Raw genomic sequence first — 18,833 nt, forward strand, 5'->3', positions numbered from 1 at the left:
GATCAGGTGCAAGTCCACAGAGTGAAAGTAAAGAGAAAAGAGGAAGGGAAAAAAATGGAAAGTTGCATCAGTTAATGAAGAAGAAGAATTGGTACCTATGACCACATTGTTGCAGGGCTGCTCCTGGAAATACTTTTTATGAAGGCATTGTCACAATGAACAAAAGATATAAGGGGCCGACATCTGGGTCACAGTACGAACAGTAACACTTAGCTTCAATTAAGAGGGAACCTGAGAGCGGGCTGGAGCCACAGGGCACAGGCAGGTCAGGACGGGAGGGAGAAGAGGGACCTGCGCCCTGGCCAGTGCTGAGGACCAGGCCGATCTGGGGTCATGATCCTTACAACAGCCCCTGAAGATGCTGCCACAGCAGAGAAGTGGAGTAGCTGCCAACGCAGTAGCCAAGAGCTTAATTGTAGAGATGAGGATGTGTACTGAATGGAGAGAGCAGGCCCCATGTCACATGTGGACGTCCAGGAAGGCCAAGAGAAAAAGAGGGCCACCAGGAGCAGCAGGCATGGCCGCATCGGGCACGCTGGGGCCTTCAGCGATCTGCCCAGCTCCCTGGGACAGCCCTAGTTCTTCTCCTACTGGAATTAGGCTGATAGGCCCTAATTAGCCCAGATACTCCACAAGTATTAAGCAAATAAACTCATACTTATAAATACAACAGTTACAAGAGGATTAACTTAACTCTTGCAACATTTTTTTTCTACTTGCCTGGCAGATAGCCATACATGTCAACACAGTGTGCTATACTTAAGGATGAATACCAAGACTATTTTTTATTTCAAGAGTAATAGGACTCTAAACAAATGCCATTGGAAACCTAAGGGTGCTCTCGCATAGCTTATTTCTTATACGTGCATAAAATTCCAGAATAGTGGCGGGTACATGAATGTGAATATTATCGCTAATATATCTATGGATGTGCTTATTAATGCTGGTATATTGTACTTTCCTAATACATGAACATTTTCTTTATAAAATGGGGACACATGTCCCGTTGGGGAAAATATAGGTACAGAAATTATTGAAGAATATAGCAAACTTAAAAACAAAATTGAATGACTTTACTCAAAAAGACTAGCAAAATTAGAATACAAAGTAATGAGGTCTGGTTTTATATTTGGGGCGATAAAATCCAAGAGGGGAAATAACAGTTCGATGCACAGCATCCACATAAATACAAATTCTTCAACTTCCTCTGCCCTCCCACAACGGGTTCTCCTTAGCAGAAAAGCCTGCTTTCTGAGTTGCTCAAGTTTTTCTCCTAGAGTCAAAGGTCAGCTGTGATTTTCTAGAAAGAAAAAAGGGTGTTTACCCTGAGTGATATAGGACTTCAGGGCAGAGCAGCGAGCTTGCTTCAAAATGTACAGTAATAACTCAAGTATAAATATCCATACTGATATAAATAAGCAATTAAATAAATAAATAAATAAGGAGAATAGATCAATCTCCCATTCAAAAGGATTCCAAATAATTTATGTAGCTACTCAGGGGGGTGGAGCCCAATTTCCTACGCCTTACGTGTGGGCTGCACCTAGTAACGTCCTCCCAAAGAGGGTGGCATGAGAAGGGGGAAAAAAGTAACTTCTCCTGGAGAAACCTGATAAGCACTACCTCAGCCAGGTGAGCAAGGTGCTAGCAACATTCTTACATCATATTGGCAGTACGTGCCCTTGACATAATGTGATGAATACGATACTTTTCTTCTCTGCTCTTAACCCAAGTCAAATTGTGAGAAAAACTTCAGACAAATGCCTGTTGGACACAGTCCACAAAATCCCTGCCCAGTGGCTTCCTGGTGGAAGCACTTCCTGGAACCCCTCAGTTCAGTCAGAGTTTCTCATTTTCAGTCATTTTATAGTCAACCTAATCTTCCACCCCACTGGGAAAGGAGTAGGCCTCTCAGCTGCATGAAACTGAGGAAGGGCCATGGTTATTTAATACTTTTTGTTTTTCCAGAATTAAAACCAATCCTCTTGTATTCAGACCCACTGGCACCTTCACCTTCAAAGGTCCCAGCAACCTCTAATTCTTGAGCCTTTTCTAGGTAGTGCTGTGAAATTTGGCTCTATTTTTTTGTTTGTTTGTTTGTTTGTTTTTGTTAAGCATGGACTGAGCATTTATTCACAAAGTTAAGGCAGGCACGGCTTGTTCCTCTGCTTTCCAGCTTTTCAAATGTTGTAGATTTATGTCATTGGCTTTTCTTGACTGTTATTCTAGGTCCCTGTGGGTTTTGAGGGGTTTTTATTTGTTTTTTGTTTTTGTCCCTTGGTTGTCATTTTGGTGGTGTTTCAGGAGAGATCAGAAGTCACACTGCATCTTTTCAATTTGCTCTGCTTGATTGGAATTGTCAGTTCGCTCATCTCATTCCACCTGTTCAGGGTTTTGAGCTCACATGATTCCTAGATTTCCATAACTGCATTCATGACATTGACTCCAGAGCCTAGATCTCCAGCCTTGATCTATCCAGAATTTATGAGTTGATACATAAACTTCCTTCAGCAGGATTTCATGTAAGTGAACCATGGGTACCTCAAATACATCTTGACCAAAAAAGAACCCATTTTTTAATCTTCCCGTTGATAAACAGATATGTGATTATTTCAGCTCCTTCCTTACTCCCTATTTTAATCCATTACTTAATCCTATTAATTCTGTCTTCATGATTTCTAGGAAAATTGACTTCTTTCTTTCTAGTCCTATTGCTTTGCCTTAGATGTGGGCAATCAGAGTGGCCTCCTAACCTTCCAGATTATTCTAAAAACATTTGCCATGCTTTGATTAACTTTACCATTATGGGTAGAATGAAATCCAAGCTTTTCAGCCTGGCAACTTGAGATCCTTTATGATTTCACCCTAATATGCTTTTCTGACCTTATATTTTATGAAACCTCTCTTATTGATGCACGAGCTATCTCCAACCATAGAACCTCCGTACCCACTGTTCTAGGGGGCAACAATGACAACACACTTCCCTAGGTGACTCCTGGTTTTCCCTTCAGTGTGCCTCAATTGTCTTGCTCTGTTATTTTTGTTTGTTTTTGTTTTTGATAGAAACTCACTTAGAGATTGTTATTTCTATTCTTTGAGAATTCATTTTAGCTTTTGAATACTCTAATTACTTTGTTGGGGGTGGGGATTAGAGAGACAATGGTTACTGGAAGCTAATGATAACATTCTCCTAGCAACACATTTTTCTTCAGAAGACCAAGTTTTACTGAAAAAATCGGAAGCTTCAAAAAATTGAAGCTTCCGATTTATCAGTATCAGTGGCTGAAGAGAATGGCAGATAGCAAAAGCTGTGATTAGAAATCCCCAGCTGGTCACAGATCTGTAAAGTGATATAAGAACCCAACATCTAAAGCTTATGGCTAAGAAATTATCATGAACGATCTTTTGATGTCAAATAAAAAATGCTCATACCTGAGTTGAAATGAAAGTTTCTGAGAATCAAAACACAACTGGAAAATACCATACCATGAACTTGGTGTCATGATGACTTTCAATTCTTTATAGCTATAAACCATTTAATGTTCTTCAATAAAAACTCAGAAAAGGCCGAATAGCATGCAATTTTCTTTGGCAAAAAAAAGCCTGCTTTAAACACAGTGAAAAGGTTTGTGTGGGTTCAAAAGGGGTGACAAAGACACTGTTTTTTGCTATCATTGGCCTGCTATCAACTTTTGTGTCCAAAACAAATGAATCTGGATGGAAGTAGTTAAAAGACTGAAGTGAACTAGTCCAATTCTTTTAAAGATATTATTGCTATGCTATCCTCCCCCATTTGAAATCTGTGTTGGGAGATAGAAACCACTTCAACGCAATGAGTCACTTTTACTTCCTAGCCAGAACAATTAAACTTCTTGTATAAAACATGACCTGAAGCCTGCCCTTCACCACATCATCCCACCTCGAAAACTCCCAGGGGTCAGCTCTGACATTTAACAGCTCGCAAATTCAATTTCTGAGCTGATGAGGCCAACTTCATGCTTTTACAAATGACTATTAGGTTATTGCAAATTTTCTTCTTCAATGTTTTGGGTAATATATAAAATGTGTTGTCAGTTCGACTGCCAGCCTGAATAACATTACACATGCCTCTTTATCATGATGGAGATAGCATTTGTAAGTCAGCTGCAGGGGGGAATGAGAAAAAGATAAGCAAATCCTCCATCCTCCACTCCCCCTAGTCTACCTACCAACCCTTAAGGAAAGGAATAAAGAAAAAAAGGCATACCCCAATAAACGTAACTGCACAAGTATTCCTGCATTATCCTACCAGTTACTGAAGTACTTCATGCATTTTGCAAATTTGCTGCTTCTTTATTGTTAGCAGCTGAGCAGTTTTCTGCTCTCCTTCTCCTTTCAATTGTTGCTGATCTCTTGCCACAGTTTGCATACAATCCCCAAACAGCATTAGCTCATTTTCACTCCAGTCTTGCTTTTTAGCTCATCTGGGTTATGTTCTTTGGTGTGTTGGTGTTGAGTGTTGAATACATCTTAATTTTTCATCTTAAAGGCATTCTCAACCACAACCGATACTTAATGAATTTGATCTTTTTTCACATCATGTGCTTGACCTTTCTACTAGAAGGGACTCTGAGGTTTTCATCTATTCATTGGTTGGTATCTACAGCATGTGAATTTATGTGGAAAGGGAAAGGGGGTTTATGTTACTTCCCTTTATTTTTTCAATGTTTCGGAGGCCCATCCTCTTCCAGTAATGCATATTTGACATTACTGCAATGGAAGTTCTATTTCCAACCAATTTAACATAAGAAAGGTCCTTGCCACTTCATTTGAAAACAAACAGCTTTCCCTCTGTTTAACACAGTTCTGTTTACACTTTACACAAACACACTCTACACTTCCTACTCAGGACTCACAACTCAGTTTTAAAGACAACTGAATCTAACCAAATAAATTAACCATAAGTCCCTGGGAACACCACTGCTTTCTACCTCCAACCCCAAGCAATGTACAATGTTCATGCCATCTAATTGCAAATTCAGTTACCACTCCTTGTACCCACTTGTCCCAATTTCAGATCTCAGAATAAATAAGCCCGGTGCCGTCCTGTTTCTGAGGGTTTTTTTTTTTTTTGCCTTAGGTACTTAAAGCACCATTTTTAGTTCTCCATCCCTATGTTCTGTCTTTCTCTTTGCCTCTGTCTCTTTGTTTCTCTCCATCCGTGTTTATATCTATATCATATCACCATCTATCTATCTACCTACAGTATGGATGTATACGTCTTTATGGCTGACTAGCTATCTGGAAGGGACTGGACAAAAAAAGATGAGCAGGGCTCAGCTCCTATCCCCCAAGAAAAGCTGAAAGTAAAAGGCAGAGATGTTAAAAAAGGCACATTCAATTACACGGAGTTAAGAGTGGGAATAAGCAAAGTGATAGGAGGCCCGATAGGAAAGACTGATTAGCTCAGCGTATGAACTAAGGAAAGTTGCACAGGGAGGGGTGAACCTTCCTGACAGATGAGTAGGAGTTTGCAAAACAGGAGTGGGGGTGGTAGCATCAGAGGTAGAGAGAACAGTGTGTGCAAAGGTGCCCTTAGTGAAATGTTAGGGGTTTGGGGAGCAGCGAGGGAGCCAGGGAGGCTGGAGGTTGGGGTGTGTGGGATGGAATGGCAGAAGCCCAGGCCACAGGGATGGAAAAGACCTATGAGCTCATCACCCCTTTTCTCCATTTCTTCCTTCTCTATCTCCACGCCAAAATGTCCATGGTGTTCTCATCCGTGGCTGGCCCAGGAAACTGGATCTAATCTCTTTGAACTAAAAGAAAGGAGGTCAAGAACGGAGACAGGCTAGAAGCCAGGTCACAACCTTTCTCCTCAATAGCCAAAAACACTCCGGTTTTACATGAGAAGAAGGCCTGTGTGCTTTTTAAATTTGAGTTACTCAGAGTTTAGGTCATGTGCTATTTTTAATCTGTTTGCTAAAGTCAGCCATTCCTCATCCTTAAATCCATTTCTCGAGATCTAAAAAAAGGATAAAATGTCATTTGATGTACCTTAATGAAACTGCAATTGACTTATTACTTGAGATTCAGAGGTGGCATGGAGATGAGTGATGAAAAACAAATTATTCACTGAGTCTTTCCTCCTTCCCCATACACACAGTCAAAACATTTTCCTTCCCCCAGAGCAACCATGCAAGCTCTATTATACCCCCACGAGGGGACAATTTAATTTCTTATTCCATTTCCCCCAAGCATGACTGCATGCCTTTTAATTATAAAAGGTATTCCATTGCATCGATGGCAGTAGAAGTTACATAATTGTAATCCCAGACAATAGTTACTAAATTTCTTATTTAGGAAAACTTTAAAACCATGCCTCAAGAGATAGCAAGAGTTTAGGTCCTAAGATTCTTTTACCAAGAGCCCTAGAAACTTGAGAGAACCAAGTGCACTTTTTTTCTCCGTTTGTAAACATTAAGTTAACCATTTCATAGGTAGTATGCTTTGTGAGGTAAAAAATGAAGGCCAAGTTACTCTTGAAAATTAAGTTAAATGCCATGGTTAGAGCTCAAAGGCATGACAAACTGTGTCCCAGGAATAATCTAGTAATTTGTATCCAAAAAAAGAAATCTAAAGGGAAAGCAGGCTACTCATTTCATTCTCTAGATGTTTACAATGGACAGGCCAGTTGAAATGTCAAAAAGAATAAAAAACACTAAATGCAGTCTCATGCATCTGACATGAAGCAAAACTCCTATTACCAATCATTGGTAGCCAAATACGATGATAATTAAAATATCACAGAAAATTAGAACTATAAAGCAGAATATAGTATTTTAAACATAATTTGTAAAGTATTCTCATTCACAATTTTATACAAGGTTTGATATTAAATTTATTTTCACATCGAGATGATATGAATCTCAAAGTATTTTTTTTCATGATATACAATTACCTGTTTAAAAATATTGTTATGTAAACAGTGTAATTCATCATTAGTGTTCATATGCAAGTTATAGTCTACTCTGGGGCTATATTTTAGTTACCCTTGTGTCCATTTTCCCTTAGAGATTTTATAGAATAATATAATACAAAAGCAAAACAAAATTAATGTAGATTCATTCATTGCTAATCCGTCATAAAGAGTGTGAGGTAACACACAATGTGATATATAGGTTATATATTACAGATTTGTACACTTGAAACCTCTGTAATCTTACTAACCATTGTCACCCTAATAAATTTAATTTTTTTAAAGGTGTGAGGTGTTGTGTGTGTGATTTATAATTTATGTGACAATCATTTACTGAGTTACTACTTTGTGCCAAGTACCTTGTTAATTGCATACACCTATACATTCAATATAAGACTTAAAATTACTCTAGGAGATAGGCAGTATTAATCCTATTCTAGAAAAGAGAAGATAAAATGAGCCAGAGAATATTTTAAATAATCAGTGGAAGTTCAAAGTGGCAAAACTTGGATCTGAACACGTCCGTTAAGGCTCATTTCCACCCAAACTCTTAACCACTATGTATTACCTCTTTTCCAGTGAGGAAGTGGGCATTTAATTCTTGGTTGACACGCATAGTGGTCTTGATTTATTTTTCATTCTGAAATAAAAACAGGCAATCGTTAAGTGAGTTATCAGCAGTAGAAACTAGTGTAGTAAGAAACTGAGAAAGATTCAAATTAATGGTCTACAAATATAATAATTTTCCACTCTTAATTGTTTCCTTAGGAAAAGAGAAAACACTTGGACCTCCATAGCTTCTTCTGCAAATTGCCATTATAAAAGTTGTCTCTTTTTATGTACCTACTGGTCAGTCTTGCTGTCAATTAAATCAATTTTCTTTTCCTTGCCTCTTTTGGGGAAGGAAACTAGCAATAATTGTTTTCTACTGCCTGTTCTATATGGCTTCATTTTAGCTCTGGAGTCATTCTTTAATATCAGTTGTAAAATTCTGAATTACAGCATCACTTTTGAAAATGGGGAGATCACTGTATACGAAGAGTTGTATAGTTTTTCAAAATAATTTGAGAATGAGGTATTTCAGCTGGTTAGCCATCTATTTCATATATCCAAACTTAAAAATAATAACTGTTTTGTTTAAAACCTTTTTTAGGTGGATTACACATTTTGCCACCTTCAGAAAGAAAATATTTTGAACATAATTAAACACATTTTGATTCAGGGTCATTGCAATAATATGGGGTACTAGCATGATGCCATCAAACGTAGGACTATCTAATGCTGTGATAGTCCTAGATTTTTATACTTTTTACATTTTAGTGTGTCCCTTTCACTGTTTGTCCATTGCTATCAAGCTGTGGAAATCCTGCCTTGCAAAACCTACCACTGGGCACCGCTAAAGAGATAAATGGAGTCACTCCCACATCCAGAGCCCTATTACCTATTCCACCTACTTATGTATCAACAGATCGTTAGAAAAGAAAAGGATCCTTAATAAGAACCTCCCGGTATGCTGGATACCAGGCTAGATGTATAATGTGTTATCCCACAGAGTCCTAATAACCCACCTGTGAAGGAGGAGCTCTTAGCTCTAATAGTCAGATGAGGAAAACAGAGGCCAACTAATCTGCATACGCTCACCTATGACCCTGCAAAAATGGTGTCTGGAGCAAATGCATATCAGCTCTCCTCTGTGGACAGCACACAAGACCCCTGATTTGCTCAGGACCTTGCATTCTTCATGCTTGTGCTAAGATCCAGATTGGTGATGTGGTTGGACATGCCAGGAGTTCTCCCATAATGTGGTAGATACATCCAGAAAATAACCTCTTGTTTTACAAAACTGATCTCTTTTTGAGGACATAGGGGAGGGCAGTCAAAAGCTGTTTACCTTTGTAACAGATAACTCACAAACACAATAATGATGCTAGTAAAAATAGAAGCACAGTTTTAAAATATCTCAAATTTACATTAAATAAATACCGTAAGAAATCGTGGACTTTAGAAATAAGGTGAAAGGGAGATTGACGGAGGGAATACTAAGGGAAAGAATACAGGGAACAAGGATGCTGAGTTATAGAGACAAGGATAAAATACATAAAAAGGAGAAAGAACCACGCAGTAAGCACTTCTGAGACAGAACATGGCTAAACATACGGGATGTCAGGGCACTGAGGATCACACTATTCCTTCATGCTTTGCTGCGTTTAGCTGGTTTGATGTGCTTTGCATTCTATTGCTATGACAATATGGCATGAAGTATTAACACACTGGGAAAAAATTATATATAAACAGCAAGGATATCCCACAGTATCCTGATATTGTTCCCTTATTCCCAACAGTCTATCACTAATTGATGTATCAGAAACAGTTATTGTACTAAAGCGGACTGTATTGCCTTCTTAGGTAAGATATCTTTGTGTTTTATCAAATTTTTGATAGTGTGACTATATGGCCCCCAAAAATATCCAGAAGCATTGCACTGGCAGAGTAAATCATTAAGTCCTTTGTTCTGACAAATATACAGATGGTACCAAAAACTGTATACACATTTTAAGAAAGGAAAAAACTGTATTAAAATGGTAATACAATGAATGATGCTAGCATTCACTTGATTGATGCCATCTTTTGAGTGAACATCATACGCATCACTACCGTAATTCAATTCAACTTGGAAAAGTACATAGATAACATCTCTTAAAATGTGTACATTTTTTTGGCAGCCCTGGTATATGCATATTTTTTTCAAACAATATATTGATACTGTTTGCCCCACAAGGTTAGATTTTTTTTTTCTAACAGTATTCCTGTGGTTCTGAAAACAAAAATCTGCTCTGCTCTTCATGCCAACGTCTTGGGCCTTCAGGAGGTTTTAGGGATCAGTGCACAAAATGGGGTCTCCAGAGAGACTTCATTCAACTGGTGTCCATAGTAAAGAAACTCCACAGGGTGCTCCATCATTTACTCAGCGTTTACTGAGTGTCCATGGCATCGAAGGCGCTTCCTCCCTGACTCCCAGATCACGCTGGTGCCATATTTTAGTGGAGATCAGATACACTGGATAGAGAGGAACCCATTTACTTCCTATAACGAGGATGGTTCAAGAGAGCATGGCGAGGTTTTTGTACACCATGTGATTTTAGACAAGCTGTTTTATATCTCTAAGCCTTAGTTTCTTTCCTCAACTGCAATATAGGGACTAATAATTCCCTGTAATCCCTCATAATTATTCTGAAGCTAATCTGTGAAAATGACTATTAAATGGTTAGTGAAAAAGATTCACAACTACAGCTTAATAAAAGGCGATGGGGGGGATTACTACACGTCTATCGCGTTGCTGGTTATCACATGGATTTGATATGCCAGCTGTCAAATCATCTGCACTCTATCAGAGCTAATTCTATCACAACATGTTTCGCTGAAACAGGATTGTTCAACTAGTTTATAACACCCAGGTCATAAGTTTATTTCAACACATTTATCTAATGTCTATTAGCTGCTAGGCACTTTTGCTAAATACTGCATAGAGAATAATAAAATCTGTTTCCTATTCCGAAGGAGCTGAGGAATGAGTGGGAAATACTCTGTAGAAATTAGTGCTGTACAGCCACAGAAGTGAACATGGTAGAAAGCACAGAGATTATAGAAATTGATAAGCCTGGGTTCAAAAATAGGCTCCATGAAGAAGCTGATTAATCTCTAGGTTTCTGTTTCTTTTAACTTCAGGTAACATGGACCTACCACAGGTAGGTAATGAAAGGAACAGTATCTAAAAGATGGGCACTTTTGCAATGCCTGATGGGTAGAGCCATTCAGTGACTATAGCAATGACCTAAAGGATGCAGCAGATCATTTTGATGGGAACAGATTAAGGAAGGACTTTTAGGCAGAAGAGGGGATTTGACTTGGGCCTTGAGTGAGAGACCATTGTAGTGTCGCCCGCTTAGGGGATATTAATGTTTGTTTTCCATTGATTGATTTTATATAAATCAAGATTATTTAAAAGGTCAAAAGTAAGTTCATCGAAATTTGAAAAGCTCAAATAAAAAAACTGCACAGTTGCCTTTTTAAAAAAACGAAAAAGAATCAAATAAATAGGAAATGTATAAAGAGTCCATTTAGATACTTGAAACCCTAAAGTCACTTGAGGAGACCTCAGTCAAGATTGCGGGGGTTATTTCCTCAACTCGCTGGGAACCACATGTTTGCACCAGCTTCCTCTGGCTGTGTTGGCTAGAGGTCACTGGCCCAAGGTCAGAGCACAGCTCTGTGCTCCATGGCAAAGAGGCAGCAGGACAGGAGTTACAGGAGATCTGTGATGGATTTCTCCCATTTTTTTTTTAAAGGGAGGGGGGAAAAGTGTTCTGAGAGAGACACAAGGCTCAACAAATTGAATTTGGGATTTATTCCTGGTATTGCTTGGATTTTCAAGAATTTTTGGAAATCTTGCCTTTCGGCCACAGCACTCCTCAATAATATGAGTTATTTGCCAAATTCATTTCAAGCTCTTGAATTTACAGTTAAAAGAGAAATTTAAAAAAAGGCTTTCGTTTGTTCCTAAGCTGTTTATTTTGCTTGTAAAACTAGTCATAATGTCTCCCCAATAAAAAGAGAAATGCATGAAAGTTCGAACTCCAGAAAAGCTAACGGTTGAACCCTGAAATCCTACTTCCCCCCACCCTCCTCCCATCCTGCAAAGCCAGAAGACATTTTAATGACACAGAGTGTTCTCTTTGAACTTGGGAGGGCACAAGCAACAAAGCTGCTGAGAAAAACCTCCTTTTATCCTCCTCTAGAATTCTCCCTTCTAAGACAGGCTGTCACTGAGCTTCGGACTGGAATTGCTGGCCTCTTAAGGTCCAAGCAGGTAACACAAAGCAGGTAACATCTTCTATTTCTTTAGAGCACCGGGAAAGTGGCTTAAAGCTTAGCATGGTGTGCTGTGCTGTGCTGTGGTGTGGCACAGCATGGTGTTGACTGTGGGTGTGCCCTGGACGCGCCTCCCCCCCACCTCTGCCCTGCCCCACCAGCTCCATGAGTACTGCTCATGTACACACCCCTGCATGGCAGACTGCAGCGATAAGCCAGGCTGGCCATCTGCGAATCTGGAACCACAGATACTAAAAGCGCTATGACATGGACTCCCTGCCTCCGCACTCAACATCCGGAGCGAGGCTGATATGCATCCTCAGCTGCAAAATCCTAACGGAAATGAGGCGAACCACAAAAGCCAAACCTAAAAGTCGCATTCTCCAATTCGGTTCCGACCTGCTAAGACCAACGCTGGCCATATGGGATCCTGTTTTGCAGAAAATTTGGACCCAAGTCAAGGGTTTTGTTTCTTTGGGTTTAAAAACTTTTCATCACTTTTTCCTTCCAGCATGAAAATACAACACTAACTACTTTACCAGGAGAAGCAAAAGTGTTTGAAAAATAATTTCGCCCCCTGCCAGCGCCTGCTATTGAGATCAGTGTAGGTTCCAATTTGTTCCTGACGCTCCAAATTATTATTTTTGTTCTCACTGGGAATTTTCTCCTTAGGTCTATACTAAGGCAGTGCATCTGTGGCACAAATAGGTAAATAAATTCACTTTCTACGTGAAAGCTATGCTTGTGAGGACCCCATTCCCTCTGGGCTTTCTAATCCCCTTCTCTCTGCTGATTCATGTCAGTAGGAGGAAGACCCGGGGGGAAACAGCCGGCAGCTCGCTGGCTGGGCTCTTCCAAGATGGGGCGGAGACCATGCTTTTGGCTTCACCATGAAATAACATACATTAAGTACATTCTTTTCACCTTCAAAACACAACTTTAAGTCTTCCTCCCTTAATTCTTCTTGTGGGGTGAGGTCACTATTATTACGCCACCCCTTTGTAACCTTTTTGAACTACTTATCTTTCACTTTATCTCCTTTTACTGAAACTGAGGCAGCAAGTCACAAACAAAAAAAAAGCCACAAAACAAAAACCAAAGAAAAACCGAAAAACAAAGCCCAAAAGAGAATGCTATCAGTGCTCCCAGGAGTGTTATTCTCAGCCTTCTGTGTTGTGGGGGGCCCTGGGCCCCTCAACTTCTCTCTCATTGGTGGAAAATGTACAGCACAGAGTCATCAGAATGGAAACAATGCTCTCTTGGAATGAGGAGGATGTTTTTCTTTAGACAACAATTTGGGGAAATATTCGAGGCTAGTATTGTGACCTAAGGTGACTGATGGCCTAAAAAGCAGAGGGCACAGAAGCCCCGGCTTTGGTGCATTTCAGGCCTGACTCAACCACTTGTCCAAGTGTGTCCTTGAGCAAGTTACATAACTGCTCTAAGTCATAGTTTCCTTATGTACAAAATGGGCTTAATAACACCCCCAATTTCATGGATCTGTGGAGAAGATGTAGCGAGATCAAGGATTTAGAGCACCTGGCATCATGCCTGGCACACAGAAAGAGTCAAATATATGTGATTGGATGATGGAACCATGCCTTTTGGCAGGATAACCCTGAAATTCTTGAAGATTTAGCTGCAATTTAACACAAGGAAGTGGGACAGAATGGACTGAATGTGAGTTTCCCAGAGCTGCATTTCATATCATTTCTTCCTGTGTAAGCTCTGCCAGGAGGTCTACCACCATCAAGCAATATGGCTTCTTTGAGCTTGAACCCCTGCGAAGGTTATATAGGGACTCAAGGAGATAACATAATTATCAATAAATTGCTCAGCACATAGTAGACCCTCAGTAAGTGTGGCTTTCCTCCTTACATTTTTTATTTTTATAAGCAGGGAGAGTTTAGCCACTCCCATGATTGAAAAACATTCTTTTACGTATTTGTGTCCTGTCATCTTTTTAACGAGCCAGAAATAAGCACTTCCATTACCCTTTGTGAGGGATACAATGAAGCCAACCTCACTGACACTGGTTAGTTTATGACTACTAAAATTTGAAGGTGCTTGGGCATCTAGCTAAAGAACTTGGATGATAACTAATGCCTGAAAACTTTGTTTGATTAATGATAAGAAGAAACAGTATAGACAGTAAGTTTTGTAGGAGTTCAGGAAACCAGTTTGGATGGCTCTCAATGTGGGAGTGTGAGAAGATAAGGCTAGTAAGCTTGAAAGATTGAGTGAGTGGGGCCAGATTATGGATAACTCAGGAATTTGGACTTTAGCCTGTAGCTAGTTAATGGGAAATCATAGGTGGTTTCTGTACAAGGGAGTTAACACAGAGATCTGGTTGAGGATTATTAATCTGGTAGCAATGTGTAGGATGAATTAGATATGGGAAAGCAACCAAAAACAAGAGAAGCGCTTGAGGGACTATTGCAATAATCCAGGGTGGGCGATAAGGGCCTGGTCCAGGCAGTGAGGATGAAAAAGAAGACACAGAAAGAATTTATTAAAGTCCTCAAATCTCTTTTTTTTTTAATGAGAATTAAAATGTTACGTTTATTACTGGGAAATTCTTCACAAGTAAGAACACTGTCAGAAATCAAACATATTAAGAAATTAATGAGATATGATGAAATTATGATTTTTTTGACACTGTATTCTTTAATAAGAAAATAGATGTTCACCCAGACCAAGTAAAAAATTTTTTATAAACACCCATGTAACATATTCACCTGATATAATTCTTAGCCAGCTCTTATAAGAGAATTATTTTAGGAGGATAGGGTTCTGAAAATGGAGCAAGTATGAAGGTCACATTTGGTTCCATTTCCTAAATTCTAGGTTATAGGAAGTTCACATATAGCAAAGGAAAGACTTAGCTCTGAACAGAACTAAGTTGATTTGTGATGTATTGATATTGATGTTGGATTAGCAACTGCCATAGTTAGTCAGAGCTATCATACCATCATGAAAGAATGCTAAAATCCTGAGTCTATCTCAGAAATATGACATTGACTCTGTAGGAGAACCTCAGGCTTAGGCAAATAGATGTGGTTTAAGTTAATATCTAACTTAGCTAGTTCCTTTCTTCCTCCAGTTCATTGCAAAGCTTTGCTCATATCAAATAGTGTTCTTTTCCCTTTCTCTCTCTCTCTCTCTCTCTGTTATCAGATGGGCAATCCAAGAATGCCATTCTTAGCCTTTGAGTAAGTTCTCAGTCATCTATGGAAGCCAGAGTTCAAAAGCATTAGCACGTCATGAAATTCCATCTTTCTTCCCCTAATATAGTATAGCAATTTTAAACCTTTCTCTGTATACTAATCACTGTCATCATAAATTCAGAGATCATAATCAGTCTAGAGAAGTAGCTCATCTACTGGAGGAAAAGTTCTTGGCATGACACACACCTTAATTTGAGATTGGGGACGTAATGTTTCAGCCAATATTCACTCTCCTCTTGGGGTAGGTAGTAGAGAGAGGAGTTTAGGTACAGCTCAGGTTTTGGAGTCAGGCTGGCTACGGTCCCAATTCAGTCTAAACCGTCTATGAGTCGTGTTCTGTATGAGTTTGCTGGGGCCACCATAACATAACACTACAGCCTGAGTAGTTTAAGCAACAGAAATGTATTTTTTCACAGTCCTGGAGCTGAGAACTCTAAGGGGAGTTCATGTCAGGGTTGTTTTCTTCTGAGGCCTTGCTCCTCGGCTTGTAGATGGTCATCTTCTCCCTGTGTCTTCAAGTATCTGTGATCTAACTGTGATCAAATTTCTTCCCATAAGGACACCAAGTCCCACTGGACTAGGGCCCGTCTAACTAACTGTGATCAAATTTCCTCCGATAAGGACATGCATCCTATTGGATGAAGGCCCATCCTCATGAGCTCATTTTCACTTAATCACTTCCTTCAAGGTCCTATCTGGACATAGAGTCATGTTGTGAGGTACTGGGGGTTAGGATTTCAACATATGAATTGTGTGGGGGGTCACACAATTCAGTTGATTCCATGTATTCTCAGGCAAATTACTTAGCCCTCTGTATCTTGGTTGTTTATTTGGAATCAAGTTTGGGCATGGTCAAGTCTGAAGAACTACAGGTGTTGACTGTGAGGTAAAGACCATGCTTGACTTACCCAAAACAGTAGCCACTGTTCCAACATAAGCATAGTCCCAGCAATCTTTGCTTTGCACCTTTAAAGCTAAGGTTTTGGTTTGGTTGGACATTGGTTTTTTTTAAATAACAAGAGGCTTATTTGATATATTGATATTCAAGGTACACAATTTAAAAAGAACCGTGTTTCTTAGAGGCACTGCCAAAACTAGCATATCACAAATATTGGGATATTTACCTAGGTTAAACCTAGAAAATGTGAGATTTATTTAGAATTCACATACTTGGAAGTTACTACATACCAGGCTGGCATCATATTGCATCTCTCTCTATATATAATGATATTTACTGATTAGTTTTTCTTCTTTACCCTCCACTTCCACTTTAAAATAATCACTATACCCACCAGCAGCTACTTGCTAAATCTCTTGATATATCTTCTTTCCTCTCTATCTTCATTGCCCCCATCATAGATCGGGTCCCCAGCAATTTTTTGGTGTCTGTGGCATGAGGTCTGGACTATTGCAGTAGCCTTTTCACTGTTTTTTCCTCCCTCCAGTCCTGTCCTGTCAAACCCATAAATACTACTGCCAGGCTAATCTTTAAAACTGCAAACAAAACTACATCACTAACTTACTTACAATCTATCAACTGTTTGGTACTGCACCCAGCAGTGTATCGGAACTTTTTTTGTACCGGGACCAAGCTTGAGGGTCAAGTTCCCATGTGTGACACAGTCCCAGAAGCGGCTAATGTTATCAGAGGCAGTTCCACAGTGACCACAGGTATGACTGCTCTCTGCCATCCTATCCTCTCATCTCACACTAACGCTTGATCAGCCTATGCCAGCACTGGTCTGCAGAATGAAGTCCAAGGACCTTTTGAAGACCTTCAACAGCAGTCAGATCCCTTCAGCCAGGCTATGCCTGCCCCGCGGCTGTTTGAAAGTCTCCGGAGTTCCACTTGTTGCCCCTTGGAATTCCCTTCCTGTCCTTTCAACTTTCCACGTGATGATAGCTACCTTCCTGTCTTCCCCTCGCATTCCCATGGTACCTTTGACACCATATGTCACGTCAATATTTTTCATTTTCTGCAAAAACTATTTTTCTGCACCAAAATATTTTTCATTTTCACCATGTTCATGGATAGCTCCACGAAAAAAATAGAATAAAGGAAGGAGAGCAAGAAAGCAAGGAACAGGTATGCGAATGCGATAAGGAAGGGGGATGAGGGAGGGAAAGCAGCGCCCACACTGAGAGCCTGCCCTAGCCCCAGGCTCCGGCCACCCCCAAAGCGCCAGGTGTGCACCTAACAAGAGGATGGCACTGGCCTCCCAGGCCAACGCCCAGTAAGTATGCTGACCTTTCTGCCCTCAAGCTGCGTGTCCCCCGTCTCCTCTTCTATCTGAGAAGGCGCTCCACTCCTGATATCTTCCTCTTTCCTTCCTGTTTTGGTTTCAGTTCTGCATCTTGCCTCATAAAGCTTGGTTGTTGAGAGCCGTACCTGCCAAGGCAGCTGGCCCATCCTTCCAGAAAAGGCTTTAACAGAAACTCCAAGAGAAGGGCTGGGAAGGGAGGAGAAGGAGAAATAGCTCAACGGAAGACAAAAAAAGGGTGCGGGGGGAGGAAGTGAAGGAAGAAGGAATGAGACAGCAAGGGGAAAAAATGAGAATGAAAGGGAGAAGAGAAAAGGAGGACAGCAAAAGAAAAAGGTAAGGAAGGAGAGGGAAATGCAAGCATTTCACGGAGCGAGTTTGCCAATCTGCTTTGCCTGTGAACTGTAATATTGCATTTTTCTTTTATTTCCACTTGGATTATTCACTTAAGTCCATTTAGCATAAAGGCAAAAACAAACAAACCAGCAAAAAAACCCTAATCCTTAAATGTCCCAAAAGAATGGCTTTGGTTATACACTCCTTAGAGAAATCACGAAACTGTGACTCAAGTGAACCTGACTAAAAAGCTTCCAAATAAGAATTAGTGTGACAAAGCTCTTGGCTGTAAAAAGGACGCAGTGACTTTAGTTCAGAGAAGGAGTTACTGGGAGGACCACAGCCTTCTTGTGCCTCTGAGCTCAAGGGGCACATACACCTGGAGGATAACACAGACCGCACAACTTCCCATGGAGGGTGATGGCCCAAATGCTGGTGTTTCTCGTGTGCAGGTGAGGGGTGGGGGGTAGGGTGGGAATAAAAGATTTCAAGGATAGGTTGTTAGTTCTTTAGCTTTGGGTCAGAGTATTTAGATAAGCACATGATGAGTAAAGTTCATATTTCCTGTTAAAATTTTTTAAAAAGACATTTTTCTTAATGATCTAGGTAAAGAGCTACCTTCCCCAATACATCTCCCACTTTGAAAAGTTATTCTCCCACTGCTACATTTAATGCAGAACTGACTGAATTTTTAGAAGGAGAATGACTTAACTTTGAAAGCTCCAACAACTCATTTTTTTTATATTCCAAAGATGGCTTTTTAAGCCAGTTTCGGCAAATGCTTACTGAGCACAGTGTAATAAGCCCTATCTATGCTGGAGGTAGGAAGACAGTCTTCCCGAAGACAATTAGAATAAAGTTAGAAAAGTGTTGTCATTATTACTTTTATTCTAATAAAGAACCCATATTTTAAGAAACTATATTTTGAGAAGTATCTATTACTATTACTTTTAAGAAGTAATCTATATTTTAAGAAGTAATTGTAACCAAGATCAATTTTAAATTTAAGAGTGGGCAAATACTCTTAAATGCTTAGAGCACTTTTTTTTTCTCTTTAGCCTCTTTCCACGTGACTGACATGGACGTGTCTTCTCTAGTGCTAGTGAATGCTGGGGAGGCCAAGTTCACAGCTTTAGGCTCCCGACCAAACTGTGTGTGCCCTCGCATCGTGTGCTTACCCAAAGC

The 18,833-nt window shown here is 39.9% G+C and overlaps 1 long non-coding RNA gene across 1 annotated transcript in view; it reads right to left on the reverse strand.

The window, feature by feature from the left end:
* LOC109381170 (uncharacterized) overlaps positions 1–18,833 on the reverse strand; it is a 442,425-nt gene that overhangs the window by 225,569 nt on the left and 198,023 nt on the right. The window contains exon 4 of the long non-coding RNA XR_002123647.1: positions 7,524–7,595. This is a non-coding gene — a long non-coding RNA (uncharacterized LOC109381170). The remainder of the gene's footprint in view (positions 1–7,523; positions 7,596–18,833) is intronic.

This window comes from Hipposideros armiger, unplaced genomic scaffold, assembly GCF_001890085.2.
Source record: "Hipposideros armiger isolate ML-2016 unplaced genomic scaffold, ASM189008v1 scaffold_45, whole genome shotgun sequence".
Classification (NCBI taxonomy): domain Eukaryota; kingdom Metazoa; phylum Chordata; class Mammalia; order Chiroptera; family Hipposideridae; genus Hipposideros; species Hipposideros armiger.